The sequence below is a fragment of the Heterocephalus glaber genome, unplaced genomic scaffold, assembly GCF_053883595.1.
Source record: "Heterocephalus glaber isolate CG9 unplaced genomic scaffold, H.glaber_assembly_v1.0 deba00000281, whole genome shotgun sequence".
Taxonomy (NCBI): domain Eukaryota; kingdom Metazoa; phylum Chordata; class Mammalia; order Rodentia; family Bathyergidae; genus Heterocephalus; species Heterocephalus glaber.
Window position 1 is genome coordinate 13,473,877 of NW_028258139.1, and position 16,606 is coordinate 13,490,482.

At 44.3% G+C, this 16,606-nt stretch overlaps 1 long non-coding RNA gene across 1 annotated transcript; it reads left to right on the top strand.

The window, feature by feature from the left end:
* Window positions 1-1,572: 1,572 nt before the first annotated feature.
* LOC110347301 (uncharacterized) lies at window positions 1,573-15,992 on the top strand. Its single transcript, XR_015441048.1, has 3 exons — window positions 1,573-8,191; window positions 9,555-15,618; window positions 15,953-15,992. It is a non-coding gene; the product is annotated as an uncharacterized LOC110347301 (long non-coding RNA).
* The last annotated feature ends 614 nt before the right edge of the window (window positions 15,993-16,606 follow it).

Below are 16,606 nucleotides of genomic sequence, written 5' to 3' on the forward strand. Positions count from 1 at the left end.
TGCCTTTTTTGTTTATATAGTGAATTAAACTAGTGTGTTTAATGTCACACAGTGTTGTAAATCTGTGATGAGCATTAAGTTAGTAGTTATGATATCCAGGTGTATGTATGAGTGTGTGTATAAATACATTTATAAACGGAACAGTTGGTTTTTTAATTTTTTCTTTGTACATGTTTGTAGTACATAATATTTATATTCATTGTGGGGAATTGGTACATGGACATAATACATCTTTATTCCTTTTTTTTTAACCCCCTTTCACTTCCCTCTCTTTCTTCCGTCTCTCTCTTGATCCCTTTTTTTTTTAGTATATGTTTATAATACACAATGTTTACATTCTTGTGTGGAGTTGGTATATGAAAATAACACATCTCAGTTCCTTTTTTCATCCCCTCTCCCTTTCTTCCTCCCCACTCCCTCCATCTCTATTTTCTTCCCCTTTGAGAAAGACCTACTCTCTACTTCCTATTATCTGTCTTTTATTTTGCTCTTTATTTGTACTTTGGTTTTCTCATATAAGATGATTCATGTAACATTTAAACTTGCATGTCTGATTTATTTCACCTAACATTTTGGTCTCAAGGTGCATCCATTTTCCTACAAATGACTAGTTTAACTTTCTTTATGGCAGAGAAAATGTGTGTAAATACCACATTTTCTTTATCCACTCATTGCTTGATGGATATATAAGCTGCTTCCGAGATTTAGCTGTTAGGAATCGTGCTACTTATAAACATGAGTATGCATGTATCACTGTTATATAATGCCTTTAACTTTTGGGGGAAGATACCCAGAAGGGGAATAGCTGTGTCAAATGGAATTTTTAGTTTCAGTCTTTTGAAGAATTGTCATACTAATTTCCAAAGTGACTTACTAGACTACATTTCCACCAGCAGTGGAGAAGGGTTCCTTTTTCCCTCCAGCCTCTCCAGCATTTGTTATTATTCGATTTCTTGATTATGGTCATTCATTCTGGGGTAAGATGGAATCTCAGTATTATTTCAATTTGCATTTATACAATGGCCAGCTATGTTGAACATTTGCATTTATTATCCATTTATACACCTTGTGTGAAGTGTCTATTAATTTCAGTTGCCCATTTTTTTTACTGGGTCTACTACTGGGGGGAATCATTTTTTTTTTTTACTTCTTTATATTATACCTGGCCAAAAAAATGTTTTCTATTCTGTGGTTGTCTTTTCATTCTGTTGGTTGTTTCCTTTGCTGTGCAGAAACTTTTTAATTTTATATGATCCCATTGGTTGATTCTCAGTACACTGAGAGAAAAGATAGACTCTTTAATAAATGGTATTGGGAAAACTGGCTATCAACATGTGAAAGATTGAGTCTAGACCCATATCTTTTACCATTTGCTAAAGTAAAATAAAAATGCATCAAAGAGCTGAATGTTAAAACAAAAACAATGGTGGAAAACAAAACAGGTAAAACTCTTGAAATCATAGGCATAGGCAAGAATTTCTGAAAAAACACTGGTTGCATAGGAAGTAAACATTTATTTTAAAATACTTTTAGGAAACTTCCAAAAGTAGTAAAAAGAGTTTCTACAAAACCTCATATTCATTCCTATCTTGCCTCATATTACTTATATTACTGTAGTACATTTGTTACACTAATGAACAAATACTGAAAAATCCTTACTGAGTCAACTCTGTCTGTTATTCAGATTCATTTATCCTTGCTATTCTGTTCCCTTATTTTTATTATTATATGTTTACAGTAAATAACATTTACGCTTGTGTGGAGTTGGTACATATACATGACACATCTTAATTATTTTTTCATCCCTTCTCCTCAGTTTCCTTCCATTTCTTGATTCAGGATTCTTTCCAGGACATAACATGGTGGAGAAGATATATTTATGCCCTACCCCAAGATAATGAAGACTTTCTCTGAGGTATTTTCTTTCTAAAAATTTTATAGCCTTATACCTTTTATATTTAAGACCACTATCCATGTTGAGTTAATTTTTCTGTGAGGTTCATTTTGCTTGTGGATATGGATGAGGCCATTCTTTCTTCATTAGTGGGTTTTGCACCTTTTGCCAAAAAGCCCTTTGGGGATATTTGTGCTCTGTTACTTCTGTGTTCTTGGTTCCATTTTTATGTTATAGTTTTTATCTAATGTCCCCCCGAGAGACTAATGTGCTCATAGGTGGTGCTTTTGGAAGGTGATATCACAGGGGGCAATATAGCTGACTTGCTGTTAGAAGGTGGGAAGGTGAGGTTGGTCAGAAGAGACAGATCACTGGGGGCCTCACCTGGAAAGGTCTATCTCCCTCCCAGCTCCTCCCTTCTCTCTCTTTGCTTCCTGGCCACCACATGTAAGCAGCTTTCCTCTTCTAGGCACCTGCCATGCTGTCCTGCCTTGGAGCCAGTGGACTATAGACTAAAAAAGCAAGCCAAAATAAACTCCTCTCCCTTAAATGTGGCTGTTAGGTATTATGTCCCAGCAATGAGCAAGAGCCTAAGACACTGTCTGTGCTTCCAAAAATATCCCACAGATATTGAGTGTAGGTGGAAGCTCAATCTCTGATATTCAAAATGTTTCCATAATTTTTTCCTTTCTATTATTCAGAGCCCCAGAAGTCAACAAATATCCTGAAGTCATAAATGTCCAAGCATACCTGCACTCCCAAATCTCTGCCAATGGCTCTTATACATTCTTTGTCCCAGGATTCATTAGAGTTCACCAAGAAAACAAGCCCCTAATGCAATGTGAGGTAAATTATGAAATATAGCTGTTAAAGTTTCCATGATGGTTGATGGTAGGAGGAGCTAAGAAATAAGCATTTAATCAGGGGAGGGTGAAGACCAGAGAAACTGTCTAGAGCTACATCTACCTGATTCTGAGACAGAATGAGAAAGTCAGACTTTTCAAGAAAGCATCAAAAGCCATGCACCTTTGTCCTCTCAATCAGTCCAATATTAATTAGTTCTCTTGCAGAGATGTACATATAAACTGCTTTTTCAGTGTACTCATCACCTGTGCAGGCCAATGACCAAGCACCTGCTGGGGTCATAGAAACTCCTGTTGGTCCAAAGGCCTAACAATGGTGCATGTGGGTGGATATACAGGAGGATAAGAGAGAAGACAGTTTGATATCTAGCAGAGTATATTGTTGAATAAAACTACAGTGATGCTCCATATAGTCTCTGCTTCATCTCATCATTGCAAATCTCAGTCAAATTCCTCTCCAAAAGAGCCACACAGAGATGAAGATTCTCGGAAAATAGTTGTCAGCCTCATTCCAAAGCTATAATTCCCAAACCAACATGATACACACGAAAGTCCCTTAGTAGTGAACTATTGCCTGGACATATCCCAGATTCACAATCTCCTGTCCAAATTCAAAATAAGCAGATGCCCACAGGGTAATGGTGGTTTGTGTAGTAGTGATATAGCGCTAATATGATTTGGGTATAATGTGAATCTCCTCCGAAAGCACATATACAAAGGCCTGATCCCCAGGGTGGCAGCATTGTGAGGTGCTATGATTTCTCCTTTCTGTTTGCATAGTTATACCTTTTGGAATAAGGATCTTTAATTTATTTCTGTCTCATCACTGTAGCTTACAAGTATACGATTAGTTCTTATATTTGTGAGGGTCCACAGATGAGACTGCATTGCACATCAGAGGAGACTTTGCCTTGGTCATTTGAGCAATGTTGAGAAGAGTTCAAAGGTGTTTCCTTTTAGTATATGATGAATGCATTTTGCATCGGGACTTAGACATTAATATTTTGAGATTAGGGCAAAATAGTATGATTTGAATGTTCCCCAAAGATACACATATAAAAACTAATTCCCCAGGATTGTGTTATCGGGAAGTACTGTAGACTTTTATGAGTTCAGGCCTTGGACTTGTGGTATAACTCAATGGTACAACACTTATCTGGTATGCATGAAGCCCTGGGTTCAATTTCCGGCAATGAAAGGTTGGGGTATATGGAGCCTAGTGCAAGGTCTTTAGGTAATTGCGTATTGCCCTCACAAAGGATTGTGGAACTGTATCTACCCATTATCTCTCTGCAATGATTTGAAATGTGACTATTTTGATCCTACGCTCTATCATGATATACAACTAAATTCTACTCTCACTGTCTTGATGAAGGCACTGTATCTTAGAACTTGCAAAATTGAGATATGTAAACCTATTCTAAATTCGTAGCCTCAAGTATTTTGTTGTAGTAGCACAAAGTTAACTAATAAATTAACAATCAGGATTTCTTTTCAGAGAGCTTGGAACAAAGAATGATATGCAAGGTGGTGAAACACAATCAGGGGATGGCATGGGCTGAAGAAAAGGAAATTATCTGTCCTCAGAAAATGTTTCAACCTGCCTTCCAAGACCTGTGTTTCTGCCTTTCCCTGATTGTTGGTCTGATCACTGGGCCTCCGGCCATGCATCCTCACAATAGGACCCTGAAGATAAACATAATCTTCTCAGAGCACTAGGCCTCACAGTAAGACACAGGGCACCTTGAAGTTCAGGATCTGTCCTGCTCCCACACCCGGCCTTATCATCTGTGTGTGGCAAGCACTGCCATGAGATATACTCCTAGGACTTTCCTACCTGGAAAATCCTAGCATATGACTGGAAATCAACTGAGCAATGAAGAATCACCAAGGGTACACTGGGATTTCTACACATATGACCATGGAGATACAAAACCTGGGGTGCTGCAATGTTTTTATTCACGGGAGACAACACAGATGTGTAGAAAAATATCCAGACCTTACAAAAATAAGGCTCTACAAAGTGATTTTCATAAGGCCAAGCCCAGTACCTGTGAATATCCTCTCAGTTTAGGGATATACCAGAAGGTATAGTAATTCTGAGTGCAGAGGGAAAAAAGACTCATCCTGGTCCCTAAAACTGCCTGGGTAGAGTGATTTACCCACAAGGTGTCAAAAAGACAGAGATACTTATGAATAGCAACTGTCGTACAGTGCATAATACCACTTGGACATGTCCTGGTTTTTGTACAGCTGAAAGTGTTTATGAGTTCACAGTCATGCAATCTCAAAGCAGAGGCCTCTGAGAAAGGAAAACCAGGTACTGGATATATTTTCCATATACTTTTTCACCCATTATCAGCCTACTTCACCCGCCTCCAACAAGTGCCCCTTTCTTCTTTTCCCAACCACTTCCTCAAGCATGCACAGCTCAGCCCTCAGCACATTTCAGGTCTCCTCAACTAGTCCCTATGACCAAAGGTAGGTCCACATAGGTAAGACCTTTCCCTCCAGGCTTGGCAATGCCACATCTGGGACTGCTGATCTCTGCACAGGAGGTCCACTGCTCCAAGGAAGGCTGGCCACTTCTGAGAGCTTGGCATCCTCCTGGATTTCCCTGGACATGGTCACTCCTGCCTATTCCCGAGCAGGAAGTGCCACCTCCAGACTCCCCCTCAGGTCTCTTGGTCAGCAGCTCTTTCAAGAAAACTTTTCTCCCTTTTGTCCCTCTCCCTGCTCATGAACGCACTCCAAACTGACTTCAAGCTCCCTGATTACAGTGTCAATGCAAACTCTAGCTGGCTCAGATGATTCAATTTCTACTGAAGACATTCAAAAACCCTGATTAACTCCAGGTGAATTCAAATCCAGCCCAAGACAGTAAGAGACTTGGAATGATACTTGCAGAAGAAGCATTGGTGACATTGGTTTCCACCAACTGGAGCCCTGTGATAAGGAGTAACGGGGAGCATCATTCCTACAGGAGCAGACACCTAGAGGTAAGAGACCCACAGCTCATCAGTAAGGGCATAGCTCCTTACTCCAACTTTATTCCCCCAACGTCAACAATCAAGGAGTCTTCCCTAACCTGCCCACCTCTGGGGCCCTCCTCCGCTAAGAAGTGCAAACTATCACAGAAATCAAACAAATGTTCTACAATAGAGGAACAAAATACGTGCAAATTTAAAATTCCCTTGAATGTATTAACAGCCAACTTGACTCTGCAAAGGAGAAAATTTAGCAAATACGCAGACACGACTATGGAAAATAACCAAACTGCTACCAAAAAAAAAAAAAAGTAGAATGATTACAACCTGGAAAAGGAGACGCAAGGGTGAGACAAAATGTGGCATACGTGTAATGGTAGCTCTACAACGAAAAGATAGAGAAAGGGAGAGGGCGACTATATGAAAAGTCATTGGTAGAGTCATGTTCCAATACTAAAAAAAGGTATCACCCTACAAACAAGACATTCATAACCAGTGCAAGGCAAAACAGTCTGAGACATGTCACAGTTATAAACCACAAAAACAACTTGCAAAAAATGGAAATCTAACCAGACAGAGTGGCACACGTCTATAGTCCCAGCACTGTGACTTGTTGACACAGAAGATTCCAAGTTTGAGACCAGACTTGGCAAATTAGCAAGAACTTGTCTCAAAAAGTAAAGAAGTCAAAGGATGTAGCTCAGTGCAGGTGCCCTCAGTGGGAAAAAAAGAAAGAAAAGTAAAAAGTGAAAATCTGAGAGGTAACAAGAGGAAAACAAAAGAGAACCTTTCATATAGCAACAGTTGAAGTGATGGTCAACCTTTTACACAAACAATGAAAAACAAACAAAAAAGATCAATGGCTACAAACTAAGGAAGAAAAAAGGAATTTGCAAAGAAACATTTCATTCTTTAAAAACAAAAATATACTTCAAAGGCCAAGTGAAGACAAAAGGAGACCAAAACTATTGGCAAATAGTGTTCCTAGTAGACCTGCTACCAGAGCACAAGAACATTGGAGGGGTGAGTTTACAAAATCTCAAAAAGAAAACCTAAGACAACCATAACCCAAAGCACAAGAGGCTATAGAATAGAAAGATGGAAAATGTGATATCAGTATCACTGATGTAGACTTATAGCCAAAGTTTTTGCAAAAGGGTAAGAGGATAGCTGTTTCAGAACAGAAAATAAATTCTGATACTGAAGAGTACATTCTCTGACTATAGTGGCCTTAACCCAGTTGGTGCTCAGCGAAGGGAAACTAGGAAATTCTCAGGTCTGGAATTTAAGAGACAATTCCTGGTGGCCACCCAGATGATTTTTAACAAAAATCATAGCTATTTTAGAGAGAGTGGTGATAAAAATATGACAGATTGAAACCTGGTATAAGGAGTCTGAAGGGATCTGAATGAAAAGGGGGGCCCAGAAGACACAACTCAAGTAGGGAAGAGAGACAGGAAATGTGATGTTTCCAGTTCCCACCTCAAACTGTCAGAAAATGACCCAGACAAAGTACCAGAAAGCAATAGGAAGAAGGTGTTGAGGCAGATGCTAAGACCCTGACTTGGGGGACAAGGACGACTTGGGAGTGAGGGGATGGGAGAGTTTGAACTCTAGTGGTGAAAAGACTAAAATGTGCGCTTGTGGCAATCTCAGGGATGGGGAGCAGGGGGTGTCACAGGGCCTTAGGGGGATGGAATTCCAGGACAGAGGGCTGAAACTTGGGCAGAGGGTTAGGGTGGGAGGGTCAAAGACCAGGGACAAGATGGAAACCTTGGGAGGGTCTCAGGGAGGAGGGAGTATTTGGGATGAAGAGTCTCCAGGATTTAACAGGAGGGCCTCTGGGAGGAGAGTCTATAGCCCTCGGGGTGTCTGGTAATGAGGGGGTCTATAGGACTCAGGGTTCACAGACTGAAGAAAGTCTACATGATGAGGCATCCCCAGGACCAAAGTAGAAGCCTCAGAAACAAGAGGCTCCACGACGAACAGCTTGGAAGCGGCTGCAGCTTGGAAGTGCTGTACAGCCCAGAGCGCACTGCTCTGGGAGCTGGTAACCCTGTTCTGGCGTGGAGCTACGAAGGCTACATCATCTGTACTCCCTTCTCAGACCTTCTTGGGGAATAGCCCTCCTCCCCCCATTTTTCCAGACTTTCCACAGGGATCTCCTCTTCCCACCGTAGGGAACTTTCCCGCTGGAGCGGCCATTAGCCCTTCTGGAATCTTCTGAGGGACGTTGTGGAACTTTCCCCAGGAGTCCTCATTCCTCTAACGAGACTTACCAGTTCTCGAACATTCCCGCGGGAATCATCCATCACCACTTCTAGAACCTTCCACAGGGGCTGCCCTTCTTTTCAGACCCTGGGGCTGCTGCTCACCCGCGCTCTCTCCGAACCCTGGTGGCCACACGCTCAGAAGTGAGGAAGTTCTAGAGGACAGATCCACTGCAGGTAACATAGAAAGTGATACCTTTCACCAGCTTGCCTTGGAGAAGCCCCCTCCCCCACCGGGGCCCCTCCCCTAAGCTCCGCGACCCAGACCCTGCGCCTTGAAGTCCCGCCCAGGCCCTTAGCCCCTCCTTGAGAAGGGCGTGGGAGAGCCCCCCCCCGCCCCGCCCTAGGGAGTCACCAAGCCCCTGGCCAGTCTTGTTCAAACTGTGAGGTTTGTTCCCCACCATTCACCTCCCTCAGTTTCTCTCAATTCCTGGGATTCTGTGTCTGAGCCATGTGCAGCAGGATGAGCTGCTTTCCCTGAAAGGAGTGGCCTGTGTGTGATCTCCGCTCTGGGTGCCCTGTCCTTTCCCTGCTTTGGGAGAAGCTCTATGAGCCGCACCCGCCCTCCTGTCCCTCTAGGGCCACTGGCTGATGGGCAGATCAGCCTCCTTCCTCTGGAGCGTTGGCTCCTGGGGGCTGCCCTGTACTGGGGCCACTTTGCCTCCCCCCACCGGGTTGCTCCCGCACAGCCCCAGCCAGCTCTCAGGAGGATCTGGCCACATAGTTCCTGCCTGAGCGTGCTCACCTGGGGTCCCCTGTCATGCCAGCCTGGTGACTGACAGATAGGAATGAGTAGGCACCCCCTGGCAGGGCTCCCCTCCTCAGTGCAGAGCCCCCCGTCCCCAGCCGGCCCTTATCTCCTTACCAGTCCGGCCTCAGTCCTGTCCTGCCACAACCTGCTGATTCTGATGGAGAAGGGCAGGGACCTTGGTTTCCTCTATCTTGTCAAGCCTGAGTGGTTGAATTTATAGCTGAGTCTTTCTGTACCCACATAGCTTACTGCTCTACCTCTGGCCCTTCCGCGGCACTTTTGCTCCTGGTGCCCTCACTCTTTGCTCCTGTGAGGGCTCACGTCTCTATTTGTCATCCTTACTCGGCCACAGGGCTTCAGGTCTGTTCAGAGCGAGTGTCCCCCTGCTCCTTGGGCTTGTGCCATCCCTCCCATTAGGAGAGGACTCATGGTCCCTTGCAAGTGCTTCTCCCACTTGGCTCTAGGATCACAGCCACAGACTGGCTGCAGAGACCGCTCTGGGGCAGCAGCTCTCAGGAGACTCACTCTCTGGGCTCATCCACTTGGAGATGAGATCCACACAAGACAGCTTGGTCTGTGTCTGTGGATGCCGACGGCCTCATTCCCAGCTCCTTCTGCTCTCTGACACCAGGTTTTTGAGGGTCTATGCTCTGAGAGAAAATCCCACCAGCTTGGTCTCCTAGGACTGTTCTGCTATGGAGTCCTATCCCTCTCAGCTCTGGGCATTAGCACAGGAAGTGGTAGCCTGCTGTCCACTTTCCAACTTGACTTCTGCTGTGCCTCATCCAGCCCGCAGGGTTTCCCATCAGCCCAAAAGCACAGCTGGAAATCACTTGATAGGAATCTGCCCTCTGTCTGGAGGGAGTGGGGGAGTCTGCAAGGGAGGAGTGTTCAGAATGCCTGGAGTTCTCATTTGTGCTAAAAGGTGAGTGTGGTGCCTGTGTTCTGCAGCCTAGCTGGCCAGGGAGCTAGTGTTATGAGGGTAAGAAAAGAGTCCAGCCTCAGGAAGCAGGTGATTGTGAGGGGGCCGCTGGGCAGCAGGGCTCTGGAGTTTATGTGGGAAAGGGCCCTACAGGTGTGAGCCTGCCCTGCCTCTGCCTGGCATCCTGTGACCATGCTGCTTGCCCATCTTCCTCCCCAGACTGGAAGGCCTCTGCTGAAAGCTCTGTGACTCCTAGCTGGCCTCCAGGGAGCTGCACTCCTGTCGCCTGTGGTCAGGTGGATGGACAGGGGCCTGATTTTACCCCATCCCTGGGGCGTGGCTTCCTGCTGCACAGTCAGCTTCAGATGCTGTGCCCTGTGCTGCTTCTGAGCACTGCAGGTGAGGTGTTGCCTCCAACTGACTGGAGCTTCAGCCTCTAGCAGTTTGTGCAGAGGAGGCTCCCCACTGAGTAGGAGGCAGAATCCCACTGCTGACAGGGGAGATGGAGCCTCCTCAGGGAGTGGGGCTGCTTGGGGTGAAGAAGCAGTGTGATTGTCACCAGCTAGCATGGGTCATTGCTTTAGTGATAGTGGAAATTACATGAGTTAACAGGCAGAAGCTTTAATTGATAAGTTTATTATAGAAAAAGAAATAAAGCTGACTGTCTTGTAGGCAGCTCCAGGAAGAGATAGAGAAGTCTTCATAGACAGCCCCTCACAACAGATACACATCATTTTTATGATGTCTCAAAGTAATGTCATAATTATTCTTGGACATTTTCTCAAAAGAGGCTGGGGTCTCTGTACAGGATGAAATTTTGTGCAGTGTGAGTTTGCACAGTGCCCACAATGTGCTTGCAAATGTGTTATGTCACCCCTCTGAGTGGAGATTTTATGGAAATGCATTGTAATGAAGGTATAAATGAAGTTTAGATTGCTCTGTCAAATCCATTGCTGTCTTTGCTTGTACCAGCCTCATCTAGTTTGTATGAGCACACTACCTTCTTGTGCCAAGGACTACAGTGGCTTGCTCGCTTAAGTAATAGCTTGATTCACCTTCCCCCTCTTATACCCAGAGTTGGGGCTGCCTACCTGTTCTTTCTCAGACTGCTAGTTCAAAGCCCTGCCATTATCCTTCTGTCTCATCAGGACCCGATGCATTTACAGCAAAAACAGTGCATGTGGGATCTCTCAGGACAGTGCTTCAGATGCAGGCTACCACCTGGGCCTGGGGAACATTCCTGGAGCCATAGTGGGCATATGAAGTCTCAGATGAGGTTCTTCTGGGGCCTCCTGTTGCCTGTCATCAGTTGATGTCTTTGTGATGCCAGGGCCAAGAAAGACTTGATTCCAGAGTAGGAATTCACTCCTAATGACCTTGAGCCCTGCCTTCATGTTTGGCTTCTAGCCTGCTCTGCACTGGTTCTCCTACTGGTCATCTTGGCCCTTGTAGTGTCATGTTGCTGGTGAAAACAGGTGCTACTTAAGTGGACAATCACAAGAGTGTTTCACAAGTTGTATTTGAGATCCAGAGTACGTGGTTGATACAGACAAAAACTTCAAGGTGTGGGAGGGACCTTGGATTAAGTTGCCTTATGAATTAGCCCCAGGACTGACTAGGCTGCATTCTATCTGCTCGGGAGAAGTGACAGCAATTTGTGTCAAATGAAGGCAAAAGTGTAGCAAAGCTGGTATAGGTACAACCTGATTCACAGGCTCTCTGACCCAAGAAACTGCCAGCTCTGGGAAGGGGGAATTTTAAGGTGGAGTGGGAAAAGACACGCCACCTTACTGCTGGGACACCTACGCCAGTGCTCAACCCATGCCCATGTTGAACTGTGGGGAGAGTTTGCTACTGCTTCTGCTGCTGCTGTCATGGCTTCCCTCAGAAGTGACAGAAAAGCCTGAAAACCTCAACGACCCTTCTGACAAAGGCTATCAGCTCTACGTGTCCTCATAGCGCATATGCTGACTGCATCCCTACTGCTGAGTCAGAGGCCTGAGAGAAAACCCTGTGCAACAGCTTTTGCATTTGTATACGTTTTCTGGGCACAGGGCCCTGTGCAAATTCAGAGCATCAGCAGCAATATATGTCCCAGTTGGAAAAGTTGGGTCCTTAAATCTCTCTTCAGCTCACAGAGTTCTGCTTTTTGTTGAGCAAGATCAATGAAACAGAGTTATTTACTTCTCACTGTTTGAGGGATGATTCTGGTTGACACAGGGAATTCCAGAGAATTCCACAGTCTGACCTGGGTCCTGAATTGGAGCTGGGTCTGCCTTAGGATCAGTTATAAAGATAAGCACAGCTAAGCCTCTTTCTTCTTATAGGCTGTCAGCATAGTGTCATCCACGTCCTGCTGGTGCTATAGCTTGAATGCATGCACCCCTCCAATATTCCTGTGTTGAAACTTGACTCCTAAGGTGACAGCATTAAGAAGTGAGCCCTTGAGAGGTGGTCAAGCCAGGAGGGCTCCTCTCTCAGGTGTGGGATGAGTAGCTTGTCAAAGGGCTTGACGGGGTGAGTTCAGCCCTTCCAGCCCTCCTGCCAGTTGAAGACACCTCAGTGGTGCCATCTATGGTGAGCAGTCCTCACCAGCCACAAAGTCTGCCAGTGCTTTGTCTTGGACTTCCTGGTCTCCACCACTGTGAAAAACCGATTTTTAAAATTAATTTAATTGGTACATTTTATTGGTACATTTTAGGTATACAATTCATTTACATTTATCATTGGCTGTTTGTACCTGTACATGATATATCTTGGTTCTTATTTTTTTCCCCATTACCTGTGCGCCCTTCACCCCCTCTGCCCTAACCTGTTTACATAGATTTCATTTCCATTTTTTTTCTTTTCTCATAGTTTTTCATTTCCCTCTTTTCCTTTCCCCTTCCCCTCCCTTCACTCCTTCATCTTGGGACCTTTTTTCCTATTTCAAATTATCAATTATTCATTTTAATCATTTTAACCCTTGTTCACATTATCAGTTTCTCACACTAGTGAAACTATTCGGTATTTACACATGTGTCCTATTTATTTCACTTAAGAGTATGGCCTCAATGTGCATCCAATTAGCTATAAATGACTCTAGTTTTTCATTCTTTATGGCTGAGTAGTACTCCATTTTATTAAAAAAAACACATTTTCTTTATCCAGTTTCCAGTTGATGGGCACTTGGCTGCTTCCAAGCTTTAGCTATTACAAACTGTGCTGCTATGAACATGGGTGCACATATATCACTGTGGTATGATTCTTTTGATTCTTTTGGGAAGATACCCAGCTGGGGCATAGCTGGGTCATATGGAACCTCTAGTCCTAGTTCTTTGAGGTATCTCCATACTGACTTCCACAGTGGTTGCACCAGTCTACACTCCCACCAACAATGGAGAAGGGTTCCTTTCTCCCCACAACCCCACCAGCATTTGTTATTGGTTGATTTCTTGACAGCAGCCGTTCTTTGTGGGGTGAGGTGGAATCTCAGTGTTGTTTTCATCTGCATCTCTCGAATGACAAGTGATGTTGAACATTTTTTCATATATTTGTTTGCTACTTTTACTTCTTTGAGAAATGTCTGTTCATTTCAGATGCCCATTTTTGGATTGGGTCTTTGAATTTGGGGGGTCTGATTTTTTTCAATTCTTTATATATTCTACATAGTAGTCCTTTGTCTGAGGTACAGCTGCTAAAATTTTTTTCCCATGTTGTAGGTTGTCTGTTAGCTCTGTTGGTGGTTTCTTTTGCAGTGAAGAAGCTTTTTAATAAGATGAGATCGCAGTTGCTGATTCTTTCTGCTAGTTCCCTTGCTGCTGAGGTTTTGTTCATGAAGTCTTTTCCTATGCCAATGTCTTCAAGAGTTCTACTTAACTTATTTTCTAGCAAGTTTAGTTTTTCTGTTTTAATATTTAGATCTTTAATCCACTTCGATCTTAGTTTAGTGCATGGTGATAGGTATGGGTCTAGTTTTAATCTTTGGCAGGTTGAGATCCAGTTTTTCCAACACCATTTATTAAATAGGCTATCTTTCCTCCAGTGAGGGTGGTTGGCTCCTTTGTCAAAGATGAGGTGGCTGAGCATGTCTGGAGTTGTTTCTGCATCTTCTAATCTATTCCACTGATCCTTAGGTTTGTTCCTTTGCCAGTATCATGCTGATTTTATCACAGTAGCTTTGTAGTATAGTTTCAAGTTGGGGATTGTGATACCCCCAGCCAAGTCTCTGTTGCTTAGAATTGCTTTAGCTATTCTAGATCTCTTATGGTTCCAAATGAATTTTTGGATTGTTTTCTCTAGTTCTGTGAAGTATATTGTTGGAATTTCTATTGGCATTGCATTGAATCTATATAGTAGCTTTGGAAGTAGGGATATTTTCACTATATTGGTTCTTCCTACCCAAGATCAAGGGATATCTTTCCGTTTTCTTGTATCCTCTTGATCTCTTTTTTCAGAGTGCTGTAGTTTTCAGTGTAGAGGTCTTTTGCTTCCTTTGTTAGATTGATTCCTACATATTTCATTTTTTTGGATGCTATTGTAAAAGGAATTGTTTCCCTAATTTCTCTCTCAGTAAGCCTGTTATTTGTGTACAAGAAGGCTACTATTTTTTGAGTGTTGACCTTGTATCCAACTACTCTACTGAATCTCAATTAAGTCTAGAGGTCTTCTGGTGGAGTTTTTTGGGTCTTCTATGTAAAGTATCATATAGTCAGCAAATAATGATAGTTTAACTTCTTCTTTTCCTGTCTTTATTCCTTTTATTTCTTTCTCCTTTCTAATTTCTGTGGCTAATGGAGAAACTGATTTCTATTGTTTATAACTTATCCAGTCTCTGGTATTTAGTTATAGCAAATGGACTGAGACACATACTTGAAGACAAACCCTTCTCCCTGTTAAAAATACTGAAACTTATACCAAAAGAATGTGCACTCTTATCAATTGCAAAGACTAACCTCACTGCATATAAAGAGATCTACAGGAAAACAGACAACAGACATAGAGAGATCACGAAAAAAGTAAATGAAACTACAATGACTTGCCTGTAATTAAAGAATGGCAATTAAAAATTATAGCAGCTTCCTATTGGAACCTATCAGAGGGTAAAAATCCAGTAGTTGAATAAGTATCCACTTCTCTGACAAGTGCATGGGAACAGGCATTCTCAGTGACTGGAGGACATGATTGTCTGCTAACTAGGTGCAGCCACTAGGCAGCACTTATATACCAGGGCCGGAGATTTAGCTCAGTGGTTCCAGTGGCTGCTTCGAAAGGGCAAGTTCCCGAGTTTGATCCCCAGTACCAGAATCAGAACAAAACAAAGAAACAAACAAACAAAATATCAGAGTTGCAAATACTGTTGGCCTTTAACTCACTGTCCAACTGTTGAGAAGCTGTCCTTCCTATAAATCTACATTGGTCAGGAATGACATTATGTATGATTGCAGTGCTGGGCATAATAGAAAAAACACTAAGTATCACAAATGTTGGCTAAAGGAGGCTGTTTAAATAAAATATGGTACCAGGCCATGCAATGCTGTACTATGCAAGTATAGCATAAGAAATGAAAGGGAATGTGCATGCTCTCCCAACTTGGAGGGAAGGGAGAAAAGTGGACAGGATAGGGTGAAATTCAGAATATGGTTCAGAATGGGCTTCTGTGCCCTCTAGGAGAGGTTAGTGGATAAGGGTTGTGTTGTGTTCCTATATCAAGTGGGATGTCCTCAGGAATATTACAGGTGTCATCTCCTCTAACACCCACTTGCCATGCACCTGAAGGCCTTGCTCTGGAAACCGCCAGACCATGACACACCCCTCCAACATCAGGTAGAGGAAGGCAGATGAGAGCGAATATGTCTGGCTGTGGTGCTCCCAGAACTACAGGAGTTCCTGCGGGCTCAGGGACTCCAAGCTTGGAGAGGTGCAGGCTACAGCGAGCAGTACATGTGACAGGTGAGACCCAGGGTCCCGCAGCTCCTAGGATAGCTCCGATGCCCCCTACCGGGCTGTCAGTAGGACTACTGCAAGCTGGAGGAAGGTTCCAGAAGGACCTTGAAGAGACCCTGTGGGAGAGCAAGTGAGAGGAGGGCACGGGGCAGTGGTCTCTGGGCCAGAAAACCAAACTGATGGGCTGAGATGTCCATTGTGGGGAGGGGCAGAGATCTGGGAAGATCGGCGGGAGGCAAGAAGGGTAGGGGAGGAGAGGAGGCTGTTGCCTGAAGGAATGAACATGGTGGGGATGAAGGGGTGTGGAGGTTGCCCTCTAAGCAGGGTTCCACTCTGGCAGGCTGAGCGCTGTCCTCCACAGGCTGGGCAGATGAACACATCTGAGATGCAGCTCCTGCTGGCTTTGTTCCTGTTCCTGGGCCTGGGCCTGCAGCAGGTGGAGACAGATAACCAGACCAAAAGGCAAGGTATGCAGGCCCCCGGACCCAGCTGGGGCTAGGGAGCTGGGAACCAGGAATTGAGCCACATAGGCAGCCCTCGCTGTCCTGGCACCTTAGGTCTTTGGCCTTGCAAGGACAGAGTGGTCAAGGGCTACCAGCCTCTTCTTTGAGCTAGCTGTGCAGGAGCTCTGATCCAGGACTGGCACAGGAAGGAGAGGGCGGGACACCTTGAGGGCTCCCTACAGGGCAGCTAGAGCCACAGGAGGTTTGTGAGGATGTGGGTGGCTCACACTAGTGCTGGACACGAGGTGACTGAGCAGTACACTTGGTCATGAGTGAGAGAACCCCAGAGAGAGGACATAGAACTCAGTAGCACAGGTGGGCTGGGGTTTAGGAAGGCAGGGAGCTGGCTGGTTTTGTGGCAACTTGGAGGTCCCTGGGAGACTCATCCAACAGAGATCTATGACAAATTTTTTATTCATTTTTATTTCATCATTTCAGGGGATTTAAAATGTTACATTTGTGAAGGTGAGAATAGCTTTGACTGTGCAACA